Source organism: Mustela nivalis, assembly GCF_964662115.1.
Source record: "Mustela nivalis genome assembly, chromosome: 12".
Taxonomy (NCBI): Eukaryota; Metazoa; Chordata; class Mammalia; order Carnivora; family Mustelidae; genus Mustela; species Mustela nivalis.
In genome coordinates this window covers 78,558,319-78,575,837 of record NC_139031.1, presented here as the reverse complement: position 1 = coordinate 78,575,837, position 17,519 = coordinate 78,558,319, and the positions used below count along the sequence as shown (strand labels likewise).

The 17,519-nt window shown below is 37.4% G+C and overlaps 1 long non-coding RNA gene across 1 annotated transcript in view; it reads left to right on the top strand.

Annotated features, from left to right (window-relative positions):
• The window catches only part of LOC309845039, a 67,140-nt gene extending 50,814 nt beyond the window's left edge, over positions 1 to 16,326 (top strand). Inside the window, exon 5 of the long non-coding RNA XR_014300996.1 lies at positions 16,019 to 16,326. This is a non-coding gene — a long non-coding RNA (uncharacterized lncRNA). The remainder of the gene's footprint in view (positions 1 to 16,018) is intronic.
• Positions 16,327 to 17,519: the final 1,193 nt, after the last annotated feature.

Here is a 17,519-nt window from a genome sequence, read left to right as displayed (position 1 = left end):
TAAAGGAGGAGGTTCAGAGGGGTACATGGAAGAGAGCAGACAGAGAGCACGTGATCATGGGTGGGGGTTGTTACTTGTTCCATCCATGATCATGGGCAGGGAAAGAAATATGTGGGATATGGTCTTATAGGCATTCCATTTCTATTAGGGCTTTTCTGGCCTAACTGGTGGAATGGTCCCATCATTATAAAACATCTTTGTCAAGGTGTCAAGAAAGCGCAGTAAGAAATGAGCACAGTTAGTTAAATTGTCTTGTCTATTTCTGGTTTTAACTGTTGGGGCTCGCTGATAACTCTTCCTTATATCATTATTACATACTCTGTGATTGGCCCTGAACCTAGGTCAATTACCGATTGGAAAGTAATATCCCAATACAAGAGTGCCCTGCTTCTGGGGACCAGCATTAACTTGGAGTCTGGTTGAAAGCACTCAAAAAGAGCAAAGGATCACAGATGGAAATTGTGGGAATCGGGGTGGTTAGGGACAGGGGCTTAAGTCCCCAGACCCAGGACAGCCTTCCCTGGCACTGAGCCAGAGAGAGTGCAGCAGGGAAACCAGGTCTTAGTCCCTAAGCTGCCAGCATGGCTGAGAACGCGTGGGGTCCGGCTCCCTTGAGGGGCTGGGAGCCTCGCCATACAGCAGAAGGCCGGGCCATGCTATCAGAGCCTGAGACGCAGGTGCCCCAGGCCCTCCCCTGAGAGAGGTGCACAAAGGCCCAGCCTCGAGCTCTTAGAACCTTGCTGTAATATCAGAGCCTGAGACTCGAGCACCCCACACCCTCCCGTGGGAGAGGTTCGCGCAGGTGCCAGCCCAGTGCTCTCAGACCCGGAAAGACCAGCCACTCCCAGCCCGGGCCAGCAGGAAAATCTCAGTGTGCGATCGCTGCTTGGAACCTCTCTGGCGGTCTGGAGCTGCCCAGACAGCCGCCACTGCTGTGGTTTTGGGTACAAGCAGGAGATCCTGCGTCCCCAGGGACCACGATTCAGAACCTGCTCTGCCAGCAGCTCTGCAGCACCCACAAGGGAGCAGACTGAGGCTTCTCTCTGAGAGGGAGGTCAGGGTGCAGTTTGCTTTCCTCTAAACCTCCAAAAACCATCAAAAGCTGTCAAGGCAAGAGGAAAAAAAAAAAGAACAAACATAAAAACCTCCAGAGAACACAGCCTGCAAAACCAGTTTCCTCAGAGACCACCCCCTAGAGGGGGGCGGGAGGACTTAACTCAGGGAATATCATTGACTGAAAACCCACATGGTAGGCCCCTCCCCCAGAAAACCAACCAGGAAAGAAAAAAAAAAAAAAAGATGACAAGAGGACAACCACCACTACTTCATAGATACAACTTTTATTTTTAACTCATTCCCACTATTCTCGTTCATTATATATATATATATATATATATATATATATATATATATATAATTTTTTAACCTATTTACCATCACAGTGAGATGTCCAGTACATCAAATTCCACAATAACCTTCTAACCTGAACTTTTTGATACATACACCTGTGTTTTTCTTTTGCTTTTCTATTTTTTTAACTTTTTTAAAAATTTCAGTTTAGTTTAGTCTAGTTTATTCTTTTTTTTAATTTTCTAATATTCATAGAGTTAAACTTCAAGTTAACCCCCTCTTCCCAATCAATGCTACCCCTATAGGTAAACCAATTTTTAATCCCCCTTTATCTCAGGAAAGTTGAGTCCTTTAACAAAGATATCAAGATACATCCAGGAAGAATCAAAATAATCTTCCTCACCCACACTGAGAATTTAAAACCACTCTCCCATCTTTTTCTTCTGCCAGTGTTTCTGTGTATTTGTGTTTGTGCTGATAGTATATAAATCTTATACTTGGGGTTCTTTTTGATGAGGCTCTTCCTTTTTTTGCCTTTATATATATATATATATTTTTTTTCTCTTGCCATATACTTTTATCAGTCTTTTTATTTTTCTGTTTTTGTTTGTATACTTCATAAGTCTTACCTTGGGGCCCATTTGGGCTGAGCCTTCGCTTTTATCTTCCCTTTTTTTTCCTGTCTCTCTCTCTCTCTTTTTTCTTTTTCTTTTCTTTTTTCTTTCTTTTGGGTGGAGAATCCTGATTGCTCAGGAGCATTCCAGGGTGCACCTTGACTGCACCACATTGATACATGCAGCTATATCTGTTCAGTCATCTCTCACCAAAATGACTAGAAGGAGGAATGCCCAACAGAACAAAAATACAGAGGATAGGCCTTCTACAATAGAGCTAATGGCTATCGACATAGACAATATGTCAGAAAGGGAATTCAGGCTAACAATTATCTAGGCAATAGCTAGGTTGGAGAAAGCCATAGATGACCAAACGGAATTGATTAGGGCAGAACTGAAAGCCACCAGGGATGATGTTCTAAATGCTCTCAATAAGTTCCAATCTAATCTAAATTCTCTCAAAGCTAGGGTAACTGAGACAGAAGACAGAATTAGTGATCTGGACGACAAACAGATAGAGAGAAAGGATCAGGAGGAAGCCTGGAACAAACAGCTTAGAAGCCATGAAAACAGAATCAGGGAAATAAATGATGCCATGAAACGTTCCAACATCAGATTATTGGAATCCCTGAAGGGGAGGAGAAAGAAAAAAGTCTAGAAGATACAGTAGAACAAGTTGTCCATTAAAGTTTTTCCAATCTCATGAATGGAACCAGCACCAACGTTCATGTACTAGAGGCAGAACGGTTTCCCCCCAAGATTATAGATTCTTGAGAGTCCTCGAGACACCTAATAGCAAGAATGAAGAATTATAATTGCAGGCAGACCCTCTTGAAAGCAGCCAGGACAAAGAAGCTCCTTATGTACAGAGGAAAGACCATCAGAATAACATCAGACCTATCCACAGAGACCTGGCAAGCCAGAAAGGGCTGGCAAGATATATTCAGGGCACTAAATGAGAAAAACATGCAGCCAAGAATACTTTATCCAGCAAGACTGACATTCAAAATGGATGGAGAGATAAAGAGTTTCCAAGACCGGCAAGGCTTAAAAGACTATGCAACCACCAAGCCAACACTGCAGGAAATATTAAGGGGGGTTCTATAAAAGAGACAAAATCCTAAAAATTGAACAGAAATATAGAGACAATCTACAGAAAGAAAGACTTCAAACATAACACGATGTAAATAAAAACGTATCTATCAATAATCACTCTCAACGTGAATGGCCTAAATACGCCCATAAAACGACACAGGTTGCAGATTGGATAAAACGACAGAACTCATCCATATGTTGTCTACAAGAGACCCATTCTGAACCTAAAGATACACCCAGACTGAAAGCGAAGGGATGGAGAAGCATCTTTCATGCCAATGGGCCTCAAAAGAAGGCCGGGATAGCGATTCTCATATCAGATAAATTAGATTTTAAACTAAAGACTATAGTCAGAGATACAGAAAGACACTACATAATTCTTAAAGGGACTATCCACCAAGATGATCTAACAATTGTAAATATCTACACCCCCAATATGGGAGCAGCCAATTACATAAGAAAACTATTAATCAAGATAAAGAGTCATATTGATATGACTCAAGTGCACATGGAACCTTCTCCAGAATAGACCACATACTGGGTCACAAATCAGGACTCAACTGATACCAAAAGACTGAGATTATTCCCTGCATATTCTCAGATCACAATGCCTTGAAACTGGAGCTCAATCACAAGGAAAAGTTCAGAAGGAACTCAAACACCTAGAAGCTAAAGACTACCTTGCTTAAGAATGCTTGGATCAACCAGGAGATCAAAGAAGAACTTAAACAATTCATGGAAACCAGCAAAAATGAAGACACTTCGGTCCAAAACCTAATACAGGATACAGCAAAGGAGGTCCTAAGGGGGAAATACATAGCCATCCAAGTCTCGCTCAAAAAAATTGAAAAACCCAGAATACACCAGCTGTCTCTACACCTTAAAGAGATGGAGAACCAACAACAAATCAAACCAACTCCACACATAAGAAGGGAAATAATCAAGATTAGAGCTGAGATCAATAAGGTAGAAACCAGAGATACAGTAGAACGTATCAATGAAACTAGAAGCTGGTTTTTTGAAAGAATAAGATCAATAAGCCATTGGCCACACTAATCCAAAAGAAAAGAGAAAAAGCCCAAATTAATAAAGTTATTAATGAAAAGGGAGAGATCACAACTAACACCAAGGAAGTAGAAACAATCATCAGAAGTTAATATCAACAGTTATATGCCAAAAGCTAAGCAACCAAGATGAAATGGATGCATTCCTGGAAAAATATAAACTACCAAAATTGAACTGGGAAGAAATCGACAACCTGAATAGCCCGATATCTAGTAACGAGATTGAAGCGGTGATCAAAAACCTCCCAAAAAACAAGAGCCCAAGACCTGACGGATTCCCTGGGGAATTCTATCAAACTTTCAAAGAAGAAATAACACCTATTCTTCTGAAGTTGTTTAAAAAAATTGAAGCAGAAGGAAAACTTCCAGACTCTTTTTATGAAGCCAGCATTACCCTGATCCCCAAACCAGGCAAAGACCCTAACAAAAAGGAGAACTTCAGACCAAGATCACTGATGAATATGGATGCTAAGATTCTCAACAAGATCCTAGCAAACAGGATCCAACAGTACATTAAAAAGATTATCCACCATGACCAGGTGAGATTCATCCCTGGGTTACAAGGATGGTTCAACATTCTCAAATCAATCAATGTGATAGAACAAATCAATAAGAGAAGACAGAAGCACCACGTGGTCCTCTGAATTGATGCAGAAAAAGCATTTGACAAAATCCAGCATTCGTTCCTGATTAAAATGCTTCAAAGTATAGGGAGAGAGGGAACATTCCTGAACTTCATAAACTCTATCTTTGAAAGACCCATAGCAAATATCATCCTCATTGGGAAAAAGCCTGCAGCCTTCCCGTTGAGATCAGGAACACGACAAGGATGCCCACTCTCACCACTCTTGTTCAACATAGTATTAGAAGTCCTAGCAACAACAATCAGACAACAAAGAGAAATAAAAAGTATCCAAATTGGCAATGAAGAAGTCAAACTCTCTCTCTTCACAGATGACATGATTCTTTATATGGAAAACCCAAAAGACTCCACCCCCAAACTACTAGAACTCATACAGCAATTCAGTAATGTGGCAGGATACAAAGTCAATGTACAGAAATCAGTGGCTTTATTAGACACTAACATGAAAATATAGAAAGGGAAATTAGAGAATGGATTCCATTTACTATAGCACCAAGAACCATAAGATACCTGGGAATAAACCTAACCAAAGAGGTAAAGGATCTGTATTTGAAGAACTACAGAACACTCATGAAAGAAACTGAAGAAGACACAAAAAGATGGAAGACCCTTCCATGCTCTTGGATCGGAAGAATAGACATTGTTAAAATGTCTATACTGCCTAGAGCAATCTATACTTTTAATGCCATTCTGATCAAAATTCCACCGGTATTTTTCAAAGAGCTGGAGCAAATAATCCAAAAATCTGTATGGAATCATAAGAGACCCCGAATTGCTAAGAAAATGTTGAAAAACAAAAATAAAACTGGCGGCATCACGTTATCTGATTTCAAGCTTTACTACAAAGCTGTGATCACCAAGACAGCATGGTACTGGCATAAAAACAGACACATAGACCAGTGGAACAGAGTAGAGAGCCCAGACATGGACCCTCAACTGTGTGGTCAAATAATCTTCGACAAAACAGGAAAATATATACAGTGGATAAAAGACAGTCTCTTCAATAAATGGTGCTGGGAAAACTGGACAGCTATTTGTAGAAGAATGAAACTCGACCATTTTCTTACACCTTACACAAAGATAAACTCGAAATGGATAAAAGACCTCAACGTGAGACAGGAATCCATCAGAATCCTAGAGGAGAACATAGGTAGTAGCCTCTTCGATATCAGCCACAGCAACTTCTTTCAAGCTATGTTTCCAAAGGCAAAGGAAACAAAAGTGAAAATGAACTTTGGGACTTCATCAAGATCAAAAGCTTCTGCACAGCAAAGGAAACAGTCAGGAAAATAAAGAGGCAACCCACGGAATGGGAGAAGATATTTGCAAATGACAGTAGAGACTAAAGGCTGATATCCAGGATCTATAAAGAACTCCTCAAACTCAACACACACAAAACAGATAATCATATCAAAAAATGGGCAGAAGATATGAACAGACACTTCTCCAATGAAGACATACAAATGGCTATCAGACACATGAAAAAATGTTCATCATCACTAGCCATCAGGGAGATTCAAATTTAAACCACATTGAGATACCACCTTACACCAGTTACAATGGCCAAAATTAGCAAGACAGGAAACAACATGTGTTGGAGAGGATGTGGAGAAAGGGGAACCCTCCTACACTGTTGGTGGGAATGCAAGTTGGTGCAGCCACTTTGGAGAACAGTGTGGAGATTCCTCAAGAAATTAAAATGGAGCTTCTCTATGACCCTGCAATTGCACTACTGGGTATTTACCCCAAAGATACAGATGGAGTAAAAAGAAGGGCCATCTGTACCCCAGTGTTTATAGCAGCAATGGCCACGGTTGCCAAACTGTGAAAAGAACCAAGATGCCCTTCAAAGGAAGAACGGATAAGGAAGATGTGGTCCATATACACTATGGAGTATTTATGCCTCTATCAGAAAGGATGAATACCAACTTTTGTAGCAACATGGATGGGACTGGAAGAGATTATGCTGAGTGAACTAAATCAAGCAGAGAGAGTCAATTATCATATGGTTTCACTTATTTGTGAAGCATAACAAATAGCATGGAGGACATGGGGAGATGGAGAGAAGGGAGTTGAGGGAAACTGGGAAACATGGGGAGGTCAACCATGAGAGACCATGAACTCTGAAAAACAACCTGAAGGTCTTGAAGGGGTGGGGGGGTGGGAGGTTGGGGGAACAAGATGGTGGGTATTAGGGAGGGCACGTGTTGCATGGAGCACTGGGTGTGGTGCAAAAACAACGAATACTGTTACGCTGAAAAGAAATTTTTAAAAAAGTCTGTCATGATTGAATAGTAGTAGCTGATGAATTTGCATCCTATTCCCCTTTCTAAGTATGTCTCTTGTTTAATCTAGAATCTAGATGACCAGGCAGCAGTCTACTTGGATCTTATTGGATGCATTTTCCCCTTGGAAAAGTTTCCCCAAAATGTTTTTTGTTCAACAGTATTTGTTTAGATCTTAAAATATTGTGAGGAATGAAACTCATTACTACAAGGATTTTGAGACTAGTATGCCTTACTTTAAGCTATTTTTTCTTTATTAGAACACTTAGAACAAATTCTTTTCTGGTTTTGGCATCAAGAAAGCTCTGTCTCTTCTGAGAAATTTTTGAGACTAAACTATATGTCTACCTATATGTTCCTCTTTGAGTTGTTTGTTAGGAAGCTTTAAAAAATGGCTTCATCCATTTATCAAGCTAGTATACTTCTGAGGCAGAGTTTTGTATATGTTTTGTGTTGTTCTCAGCTATTGGCTAGGAATGCCTGGGGCACTCACTTGGGCCTGTACTGCTTGTGGTGAGTCCCCACAGACAGTTCTCAAACAAAAGACAGTGTTATGGCTAGACCTGCCCTTGTGGTTCGTATTACTCTTACAAGATGGACTTCAGCAATAACCATCATGGAACTTTGAAAAAAGTTTTATTACTCACAAATCCTGTTGGGTGCACGGTACACTAAGGGTCACAGAGTAGAACGTCATGGATAGAGAGAGGCTTTGACCTGCAGTTCTGCTTTTATTGGGGTCAAGGGTGGAGTGCTTAGGATTTTGTGGGTTTACTTTTTATTGGTGAATTTAAAATCCAAGAACAGGAATTATAATTTGGGAATCAGAAAATAGCGGTCACTCAAGGGGTAAATTATCTAGGTCATCCAAGGCTTTCTGAAAGGGACTTCATGGGTGGGGTGGCCTGGTTTTTTATCTAGTTGTATAGCTGGCAGTGTATTTATTTGAGATGGATGCCTTTGAAATGGATGCCTCTACAATCAAAAGCTTCATGTCAAGCACTTTACATTATTATCAAAGCAGCTCATTGTCACATTTATACTACATTACACCAACCTCATCTTTGCTAAGAGTTAATGTTGTCCTTATTTTCTTCCTTTGGAGTTCTCTCTCATACATTCTTCCCCTACCCCCATGGGGGTTGCAAGTTGCCCCAAGGGGAGATATCACAAATACAGTCTCCATCATAGGAGTAGTGCTCATAGAAATTGCCTAACCCCAATTATAATGGCAGCAATGGCCTGGAGAAAGCTGCCAGATAGAGCAGGGTCCTCAGAAGGGCCTGGTGAGGAGAGAAAACATAGAAACCTTGGTGATTTAGTCTTTCCTGGAGCCCAACCTGGGGGAAAAGTGAGAGAGAGAAAGAGAGTGATGGAGTCCAAGCGGAGCCAGTGTGTGAGAGGGGTAGGAGGCTTGGGGACCTTCAGCTTCTGGGCTGGGGCTTAGGGGGCTTTCAGCTTCTGGGCTAGGTTTCAACCTCTGCCCTTCCCTGAATTCATCCAGTAGATGCTACATTGTTTCTTAGAAATGAACATTATGACTCCAGCCAGCTCAGCCAGTCTGGCAGCTGGAAGCTGGATGCACCTGTGTGGGGCTCTCACAGAGATCCATTATAACCTCCCCTTGCTCTGTTCTTCAGACGGGGCCTGACACCAGCAGACTGCACTTCCTAGCCTTACTGTGTTCAAACTGTCGAAGGCACTTTTGGAAGACTAGCTGGAGTCCAGAGGATGAGAGAAGCCCCATATCTCTCTTTCTCCGATCATGTTCTAGTGACCTTTCTTCCCTGTGGCCCTGGTTCCTGCCAGACTGACCTACGATAAGACCTATTATAAGACTGACCTCTTATAATAAGACTCCAGTCCTTACATCCCACTAACACAGCCTCATCACATGTTCTTTTATTTGAGGATGGCAGCTGCTTCCTACTGTTGCTAATTTCTGTGTTGCCTCACTGTACCCTATTTGGCCACTTTTTGGGTTATCACCTGCATAAACAATTTCTTCTTTTGAATTTACTTTATTAAAACATGATTAGAACAATTTCAATTTTCCTGGTAGACCCCAACAGTTATCTTGCTGAATTTGTTGTATTTCCATATAAGGTAACTTAAATCCTGTTGGAAAACAGCAGAGTCTGGATAGATAGGGAGAGAGGAGAGAGGAAGATGGACAGTAGTGGAAGGAGAAGGGGTGATGGTGGGGGGAACAGAGACAGAGACAGGGACGAGGTATTCTACACTTGGTTATACATAGATCCTATGGCATAATTGTTTTCAGACATGCATTATTCAGACTGCAATTCATTCAGGTTTTTAAATTCATTTTTACTTTCTTCATATTCTTTATGAGATTGTTGTGAAAGAATGTTAAGAAATCTAACTCATGAAAAGAGTAACTGTTTTTGCATGATTCTGAAAGTAGCTGCAATCTTATAATACTTTCCATTTCTCATTTGGATTTATTTTCAGCATTCTTCAGTCTTGCCTAAAATAACATTTCTTGCTTACATACTCTTACACTTTGAATCAATTCAAAAATTATGTGCAAAATCTGAGTTTTTCCAAAGAAAGACACACTTTTTTCTTTTTAATGTTATTAATATTAATCATTCCTAGAAGTTCCTGATATTAACATGTGGGGAGTATAATGGAGATATTATAAATCTGTTTAACCTTAGAGCAACCTAACAGCTGTCTTATTCCATATGTACTCGAGACATTTTTTTTCAGAATTCTTTAATGAGACATACGTGTATTATTATATATACATGATTTTAATGCTTTGTTAGGAGTTTACATTTTTTAATTTTTCTTTTTTTTAACATTCCTTTCTGACATGCCATATGTCAAGAAATAACATGTGATATGTGAGTTGTAACTCTTCAGTAGCAGATGTACGTCCATCGGAGACCTTGGGTTTCCTTTTGCTAAATATTTATGTGACATTCACACCACAAACTGCCTGTCTCAACAGGCAGCACTGATTTTTTTTTCTCTACACAAATCTTTAAAATAATATTGACAAAGGCAGTTACTCTCCATTTGCTAAATAATAATTACCAAAATAAAAATCAGCAATTATTACAAATTATAATTTTAAACTTTTGAGGCAAAGACTCTCACCTCTTTTAAAGCAAGGCTGAAGTTTTGCAGGTTGCTATTTAATAATTATGGTATGTAATTGCAATGCAGAATTTCTTTCTTTTCTCACAATGCATGAATTTCTTTTATCTCAGTTTACTCATGATGTATACTCCACATCTTCCAATAAGATTTTGGAAGTTATAAAATTAAGTATACAGGAAAAGGGAAAATGAAACTTTAAAATAAGTTTAAGACTACAGATAAAGGAGTTGTCGAGACCTAGAAAAACAAAGTACCAATATTAAATGATAATTAATTGTTATACATTTCTTGAAAATTAAGGCCAAAGAAAGCAAATACTGTATCACTCACAAAGTATACTAATTCACATGTATATACTTTTTTTCCCAGAATTCAACTGGGAACTTACCTTCTATGACATTTAAAAATAGAGTACAAAATATCTTTAACTACAGCAAAGTCATCTTAAAATTAATTTTAATTATTCCAGTGATACCTATTTAACTTACATAAATTTTCCAGAAGGAAAATTTCTAATGGAAATTCTTCTACTTAATAGAAATTCTATGAAGTGGAGGGTATGATACTAAATCAACACAGAAGACTAAGACATAAGGTCCAGACACTTTACTTTTTTTTACTTTACTTTTTTATGTACTTTTACTTAATACTGGAATAGAATTTGGAAAATGTAGTAAATAGATAGTTAAGATGTCCATTAGGCTGTTCTCAAATGTCAGTGTTTTAAAAGAGCCTCTGGCAGGTATTGAACAGCAGTCAAGACATGATTGAATTTTCTGATAATTATATTTCATTTAGATACATTGCTAATGTGAAATTAATATGCTATATGAAACAGAGGCAAGGGAGAGAAAGTCATTGTTCTACTTTAAATTTTTAAGAATTAGAATTTTAATCTCAAAGATAATTCAGAATTGTTGCTGCATTCGGTGTCAGTAGTTGGATGTAAGTTTGTGCTCAGTTAAGAGCTTTGGATCTTCTCAAGTGCTATGAGAAAATGTCAGAAGTATGAACTTTAAACCACAGAAGATATGACAGTTTGAAACAAAAAATTAGGGAAGTGTTAGTAGCTCTGTATATAACTCGCAAAATGTCTAAATTCTACAAAGAAGTTTATCAGGCCATGATGAATTTAACCATAAATCTGAAAGAGTTTTGGTGCTATCATTTAAAGTCTATTGATTTTAATGTTGGAAAACACATACAGAATACAACCATTTTTGATTTTGTGGAATTGATACCGAGATGCCTTTGTAAGCATCCATCAGTCATCAAGCCCATTCTCAACATAAATCCAGTAGCAAAGTGCTGTTAAGTATGAATGATAATGTTTTATTTTGCATTTTTCATGGAGGAAAGGCATTTATTCAATTCATTAAAGTATCTATCAATTATAGATTAAATAGTAAAAAGACAAGAAGTAGCCATTTGACAGTCATTTAAAGTTGGGTTTTTATCTGGGTGTAACTGATACAGTAGTATAAGTATAGAAGATAACTAGTTAGGATTAAAAGAATAAATAAAAAATTTGTACATAGGGAGAAGAAAAGAATAAGAAAATTAATATCAATGTTTAAAGAATCATATTGCTCAATTGTCCTATGTTAGCTAACACAGGAGTCTAGTTCAAGGAATTTCTGGGTGTTAACAACTATTCAGAAGATAACAATTAGCTTGTAACATTTCCAAGAGTAGTTATGGTTTATATCCAAGGAATTACATGGTAACTGATAAAAAGTACCTTTTTCTATCAAGCTTTAACTTTGAACTGGCTTGAAGGACTACGAGAATGTTGGCCAATCCACTGGGTTGGATGAAACTCCTTTTTAAACTAACTATATTTACTTATAATTTACTTGCAGTCCACTTCCAGTTTTTCTCTCCAAGATCTATTCGTGATAAAGTAATATGTGTACTTTTAATGCCTACTGAGAGTGGGATTATTTAAAGTATGGAGGCAAAACCTTAAGAAAAACCAAATCTCTGTGTTTTGGGGGAGATCCCACAATTTAAGGAGGAGAATTACTTTAACAGCTTCAGTATTTGTGACAGTAAATCTTAGAGACTTCTTTTTAAGGAATGATTCTAGCATTCTTTTTCTCACATAAATTTAATTGCCTTACATTCAGCTTTCAGTTACTTCTGGCCAATCCTACTGAATCAAAGTGCCCTACCACTTCACTTCTATCTCTTGTCACTAATAATTTGGTTTGGAACAATCATAACTACAAATGCACAGTTGGGCCAAGAAAAATATTTCATAATTTTTAAGTAGTGGTATTACTTAAATTCATATATTGTGTGTTTACTTCTATTCTCTGAAAAATGGGACCACAACTAAAGTACAATACTAGCTGAAAACTCTTATTGAAGGATTATAGTCTAAAAGACAAAAATGAGGCAAACTGATAAATTTAATCACATCAACTATAAGAAAGATTGGCTAGGAGGTGAAGCAGCTAAGTTTACACAAGAAAACCACTAAAGTTAAAATTAGAGGTTATTTTAAGGTAAACACATACACAGTGCAGAATCCTCACATTACAAATTTCTAGAAAAATGTAACTCTAATTCTAAAGTCAGTTCTGGAGTTAATTAAAGATAAAAATCTATGCTTTTAAACCAAAGGTGAAAGAGTTTAAAAGTACTAAAGGAACTTGGAAGTCAAGTGATTTCTAGTCTCTGAAACGACAGAAAAATGATTCTTAGGTATAGGCATACCTCATCTTATTGTGATTTACTTTATTGTACTTCTCAGATACTGTGTTTTTTTAAACAAACAACACTGCATGGAGCTAGTCTGTCAGTGCTATTTTTCCAATAACATTTTTTCACTTCATGTCTCAGTGTCACATTTTGATAATTCGGGCAATAGTTCAAGCTTTTTCATTATTATTATTATATTTGTTATGGTAATTTGTGATCATATCTTTGGGATTATTATTGCAATTGCTTTGGGGCATCATGAGCTGTGCCTATATAAGATGGTGAACTTAATCTATAAATGTTGTGTGTGTTCTGACTGTGCCCCCAATTAGCCATTTCCCCCCTCTGCTTTGGCCTCCCTAATTTCTGAAGTACAGCAATATTGTAATTAGGCCAATTAATAACCTTATAATGATCTCTAACTCTTCAAGTGAAAGGAAGACTTATACATCTTTTACTTTAAATCAAAAACTAGAAATTATTAACCTTATTAAGGAAGGCATGTCAAAAGCTGAGAGAGGCCAAAAGCTAGGTCTCTTCAACCAAATCAAACAGTGAGCCAAGTAGTGAATATATAGGAAAAGTTCTTGAAAGAAATTAAAAGTGCTACTGCAGTGAACACACAAACACTAAGGAAAGAAAACAGCATTACTGCTGACATGGAGAAAGTTTTAGTGGTCTGGATAGAAGATCAAACCAGCCATAATATTCTCTTAAGACAAAGCCTAACGCAGAACAAGTTCCTAACTCTCCTCAATTCTTTGAAGGCCAAGAGAGGTTAGGAAGCTGCAAAAGAAATGTTTGAAGCTAACAAAGGTTGGTTCAGGAGATTTAAGAAAAGAAGCCATCTCCACAATATAAAAGTGCAAGGTGAATCAGGAAGTGCTGATGTATAAGCTGCAGCAAGTTATCCAGAAGATCTAGCTAAGGTAATTAATGACGGCAGTTATATTGAAAAACAAATTTTCAATGGAGATGAAAAGTCTTCTAATGGAAAAAGACACCATCTAGTTCTTTCATAGCTAGAGAGGACAAGTCAATGCCTGGCTTCAAAGGTTTGAAGAACAGGCTGACTCTTTTATCAGGGACTAATGTAGCTGGTAATGAACACTGAAGCCGATGCCTATTGACCATTTTGAAAATCTAGGGCCCTTAAGAATTTCATTAAATCTGCCTGTGTTCTGTCAGTGAAACAGTAAAGTTTGGGTGACAGCACCACTGTTTGCAACTTGATTTACTGAATATTTTAAGCCCACTATTGAGACCTATCTCTCAGAAAGAAGACTCCATTCCAAATATGATGGCTCATTGACAATGCAGCTGGTCACCCAAGAGCTCTGATGGAGATATTCAGCAAGTTTAATGTTGTTTTCACGCCTGCTAATACAACATCCATTCTGGAGGGCATGGATCAAGAGGTAATTTTGACTTTCACTTTGTATTATTTAAGAAATACATTTTGTAAGGCTCTGGCTGCTATACATAGTGATTCTGCTAATGGTTGAAATAAACTGAAAATCTTCTGGAGAGAACTCATCTTTTTGGAAGCCACTAAGAACGTTCATGATTTGGGGGTCAAAATATCAACAGGAACAAGGGTTTGGAAGAAGTTGATTCCAACTTTTATGGGTGACTTTGATGGGTTCAAGACCTCAGTAAAAGAAGTAAATTCATATGTGGCAGAAACAGCCAGAGAAGTAAGATCAAAGTTGAACCTGGAGATGTTAATGAATGGCTGCAATCTCATGATAAAATTTCCATGGATGAGAAGTTGTTTCTTAGAGATGAACAAAGAAAGTGGCTCCTTGAGATGACATCTACTCCTAGTTAAGAGCTATGAGGATTGTTGTAATGACAACAATGGATTTAGAAAATTACAAAAACTTAGTGGATAAATGAGCAGGAAGATTTGAGAAGATTGAACCCAATTTTTTTTTAAGATTTTATTTATTTATTTGACAGAAAGAGATCACAACTAGGCAGAGACAGGCAGAGAGAGAGAGAGGGAAGCAGGCTCCCTGCTGAGCAGAGAGCCTGATGCGGGACTCGATCCCAGGACCCTGAGATCATGACCTGAGCCGAAGGCAGCGGCTTAACCCACTGAGCCACCCAGGCGTCCCTGAACCCAATTTTGAAAGAAGTTTTAGTGTGGGACAAGTACTATCAAACAGCTTCCCATGCTACAGAGAAACCATTTGTGAAAGGAAGAGTCAATTCATGTGGCAAACTTCATTGTCTTATTTTGAGAAATTGCCACATTTACCATAACATTCAGCAATCACCACCCTATGCAGTGAATAGCCATCAACATCAAGGCAAAAAGATTTCAACTTGTTGAAAGCTCACATACATGATAGTTAGCATTTTTTAGTAACAAAGTATTCTTAAATTAAGGTATGTACATTTTTTTGACAAAGTGCTATTATACAGAAGAGTATACTATAGACATAACTTTTATATGCTATGGGAAACCAAAAAATTCTTTGACTCACTTTCTTATGGTATAGAACTGAACCTACAATATGTTCATATATACCTGTGTTATTATGGTTTAAGGCAATTTAGCTTAATTTACCACTTGATCTTAATATGACTTAGTTAAGATATATACATACATTTTTAAAAAATTTATTTCCTAAGGAAAATAAGTTTTGCTCAACTATGGTAAGGTTTTGTCCTGACAAAGAAAAAGAAAAGAAGGAAGAAACAGAGCAGGAGGGAGGGAGGAAGAAGGAAAGAAATTTGTTGTGTTAATGAAGCAACTTGAAAACATACTGGATTTCATTACATATCAGCCTAGTATTTGTGCAAATGAAAAGTTTGTTGCTAAAATATCTCAAAAGGTAAACACAAGAATGAAGGAAAGGAGAGGAAAAAGAAGGAGAGGAGAGGAGAGGAGAAGGCAGAAGAGGAAAGGAAATAAGTCAATTTGTGCCTGCAATTCAATCAGGAAAATCAGAGCAGTGAGCTAATTAGAGCCAAGGATAACAAATTGAAATGACAATCTTAAAATTTAAGATATACACTTCTGGCCCTCATAAGGCAGAAATATTTGTTTATTTGCTGCCTTCATCACTGTTAGAATTTATCTTTTTCTCTTCTTCCTTGGGTTTCTTTTTTTCTTTTTTGCAGCCCTTCTGAAACGAAACAGACACTCCACTCTTGAATTGCCTTCCTCCAAGGAGTCAAGATACACTCTAAGAACTTTCTGGGGGAGCTCCTGTTTGCTGGAACATAAATTAAAATCCAGCAAATGGATTTGTCAATTGTTACAAAAATTAAAAAAAAAAAAGGATGCTTATAAGCTTAATAGTGACTACAACATTAGCAACACTTCTTTGATCATAATAATAGCATAAGCTGGACATTATTGCAATAACCATCTTAGTTCCAAAGCCAAAAGAGCTTAATAAACTGGCCTTATACTTACAACAGATAAATGTGCTGTATAGCTGCATTTACACTTGATTGAAAGCTACATTGAATTATATGCCATTCTTTGAAGAGAATTTTACTTTTAGATTTATTTTTTGGAAAAAATCAAACAGCTGCTTTTAGTTTAAATTGTTTACTCTTGCTAAAAGCGATGGCAGTCCAGAAACATTTTTCTATCAAAGTTTATCTGCACTTGTTAAAGTTTAGATAAGAGACTGCCAGATTTTCTGCTTCAAAAGAGATAAGAACAAATGTAACCACAGACACTGCTCATTTATCACTAGCGTGTATGGTTTTGCAGAACAAAGTAAAAATGTGTCTATCTCCACTAAGAAACAGGATACATTTGAATTACACCAAGAAGGAAACATCAGATATTTAATTTCAAAAGATAGTGGCACAGTTTTTGTGCAAGAGAAGAGAATACTTCATAACTAATAAAATAATGAATTTTTAAAGATAAAGTTGATAAATTGGTTTTGAACTTCATTACACTCAGGTGTTTTTTTAAAGGTTTTTGAAGAAGACAGTGTTTTAAAACAGTCATTTATTTTTAGTCTATTGCTCAGGATTAAAACATAATGATTTTTTTGACAGAAGAAGATTGCAGATTTGTTGATATCTACATAGTATCCTTTTTTCTCAGCCACTAACATTTACATACACTTAAATAAATTACTGAGAACTATTAATTATTAAAGACAAAATAATTCTTGGTAATTATTGTGTGGATGGTATAGTCTGGGCATGATGTTAAGCACAGAGGATTAAAAGACAACAAATAAAGAATTCCAGAGGGAGGAGATGTCTTTTAAAAAATACAATTAATCAGAATGTAGTAAGGTAGGGATTATGGCAGAAAAATAAGTGATCAATTTATGGATAAGGCAAGATTCATGGAAAGAAAGACATTGAATCTGGGACTTGGAAAATAACCAGGACTATACCAAATAAAGAATGAAAAAAGGAAAGGTATTCTATTTAAGGGACATAATCAAAGGCACTGAATCATAGGAAGATTTGAGGGACAAAATATAACGTGACTTTTACCAGGTGCTAAAATCGTCTGGTGGCAAACAATGTAGGAGATAGAGACTTGGGCCTACTAATGGAGTTAATTTAACTGAATCTTTGGCAGTATAGCACGGTAAATTTCTGTTATGGCAAATAGGCCACTAGGGTTCAAATATCTATCTCA